We start from the raw sequence: 2,926 nt of genomic DNA, 5'->3' as shown, positions 1-2,926 counted from the left end.
CGACAGTCGGCGTCGACTTTCCCACCGAGACACTGAGTTTCCGCAGAGTTCTTTCAGTCGCCAGTGTTGCCAGATATTTTTCGTCAGGAGTAGCCGACTGGTGGCGCTCAAGTAGCTCAAAGTAGCCGATTTTGAAAATAAAGTAGCCTAAAGTAACCAACTCAAATTTTAAGAAATTTGAATGCAAAATGTATATTTTCAAAATAATTCTTTATACACATCTTTATTCATGCTCGTAAATATATAAAATATATATATTTATATTTACATTATCGATATATATGTCATTGATTAATTGATTCTGCTGATTCGAGAAGAATTATTGGCTGCGTTCAGCAGAACGTTTGTTTTGCAACTGTTGGAAGTTTCCTTCGCGCTGATTGGATTATACTTTTAGATCTAGAAGAATGGTCCTATCTCAGCAGACAATCATAAAACGGTTGCAAAACTGTTGAGTCTGCTGAATGCAGCCTATGACTAAAAAATCATGGGCTACGTTTACACCGTGCGCTTAGTCCGCGACCTATACGATAGATGTCTTTGTTTAATATACAGGATAAACAAAGACATCTATTGTATAGGCCGCGGCCTAAATGCACGGTGTAACCGTAGCCAGTGTCGGCAAATTCTGTTTGTGCATACGAATCTACATACATGTGTATTACGGCTAATAAAATTGTAATGCGGGGTCTACAATAGAAGTCGTAGCGGTCGTAGGGTCTTAAATCATAGAAAATTGACCAATCACAGTTGATTATTCTTCTCATATTCGACTGTGATTGGTCAATTTTCTACGACTTAAGACCCTACGACTGCTACGACTTCTATTGTAGACCCCGCATAATATATGCAATAATTTTTACAATACAGCCCAAGAATGTTCATATGTACGCGAATGCGCATAATGCTGGAGATGGATCCCATGAGGCGTATTTGCCGCATATCGCGTAACCGCGTAACCAATCAGAAGCGATCCGCTGCTGTGATCAGCTGTGATTTCGTGTCTTACTGATTACTGATTGGTTACGCGATTGCGCGATACGCGGTAAATACGCCTTAAGCTGGTTCTACATTGATCGCATTGCAGCGTCGCAAGCGTGTCGCAAGCGTTGCAGTCCAATCAAAGTCGAGCTAGCTTGACGTTGATTGGACCGCACACTTGCGATGCTGCGATGCGACTAATGTAGAACCAGCTTTATGAGACTCCAGCATAACGCGGGGTCTACAATAAAAGTCGTAGGGTCGTAGGGTCTTAAATCGTAGAAAATTGACCAATCACAGTTGATTATTCTTCTTATATTCGACTGTGATTAGTCAATTTTCTACGACTTAAGATTCTACGACCGCTACGACTTCTATTGTAGACCCCGCATAAGAGCAACCAGTATAATACGGGGTCTACAATACAAGTAGCGGTCGTAGAGTCTTAAGTCGTAAAAAATTGACCAATCATAGTCGAGTATTCCTCTCATATTCGACTGTGATTGGTTAATTTTTTTTTACTTAAGATTTTACGATCGCTACGACTTCTATTGCAGACCCCACGTAAGACACAACCATTCTTCAAAAAAATTAAATTGCTCTTATTAACTGCATTGCATAAAAAAATAGATAAATAAATTTTTTAACTTCCAAATCAACAATAAATAATAAAAAAATCATCACTGGTTAGGTGTAAAATATATAATTTACTTTTAAAATCCGTTTCCTTCTCCCATTTCGCGGTAATATTTGATATACTTCCCATTTGCATTTTAAATTCAATAAAACTCAGTTTTTACCCGAAAAGATAACAATAATCAAGTGAATTTCGAAAATGTGATAACATGAATTGCGCATATCTACATCAGGGAGCTTATTACGGTTTTTGTGAAGAAGTGAAAATTACAAAAATGATCAAATTTACTAGATGTTAACCAATGAAGTTATAGCTTGCTTTCCAGCAAGGACATAGTCAGACACTGTGTAAGGCCGGAATCAGACTATGCATTGAAGTTGAGGTTGAAGATTGAAGATTGAAATTTGACCAATAAGGACAAAGAAATTTTAGCTCCTTTCGTTTCGATTGGTCAAATTTGAATTTTTCAATCTTCAATCTCAATTTTCAATGCATAGTCTGATTCCGGCCTAACACAGTGTCTGACTGTGTCCTTACTGGAAAGCAAGGATAAATATTCTAGTAAATTCAGTCACTTTTGTAATTTTCACTTCGTCACGAGGAACCGTAATAAGCCCCCAGGGGGTCGATTGTGTATCTCGAAATGAGGTGAAAATTACAAAAGTGAGCAAATTCATTAGAATATTCATAATTTAATTGGTCAATAACTAGTGAATTTATTCACTTTTGGAATTTTCACCTCATTTCAAGATATACAATCGACTTCCTGAGTCAAGATACTGAATCAGTATCACTATTACTGATAGTCATGTTCCGATATACCCTGCCAGTACTGAAAATCTACAGTATACGTAACGTGAACTATAGATTTTCAGTACAGGTCAATCATGAAATTTTTGTTTGGATGAAAAGTGAAAAGTGAAAAATTTCTCCATTAACTTCAATGGTTAAAATTTTCACTTTTCACTTTTTGACATAGATGGGCTAATTTTTGATTGGCTGGATATGGAATGGCAGAAGCCAATCAAAAGTCGTGCTGGTAATAGTACAGCCCGAATTCTGATTGGCTTCTGCTTTCCTACTTTTTCTGCTTTTCCATCCTAGTTGCGAACACGTCCTATGACTTATTGTCCTGTGAGAGAACGCCATTTTCTATCCAACTAGAACTTATGCCAGTCTCTTATTATAGTGTCTCTATTGATATCCTGGTAGTGTATATCGGAACACGGCCTATATATATACAGGGTGTTTCCAAATTAAATGGCAAAACTTCGGGAGCGTGTAGAGGAGTAAAAAACTAAGAAAAAA

Source organism: Mycetomoellerius zeteki, unplaced genomic scaffold (genome assembly GCF_001594055.1).
Source record: "Mycetomoellerius zeteki isolate Tzet28-1 unplaced genomic scaffold, Tzet1.0 scaffold331, whole genome shotgun sequence".
NCBI classification, from domain to species: Eukaryota; Metazoa; Arthropoda; class Insecta; order Hymenoptera; family Formicidae; genus Mycetomoellerius; species Mycetomoellerius zeteki.
This window is presented reverse-complemented; position numbering follows the sequence as displayed.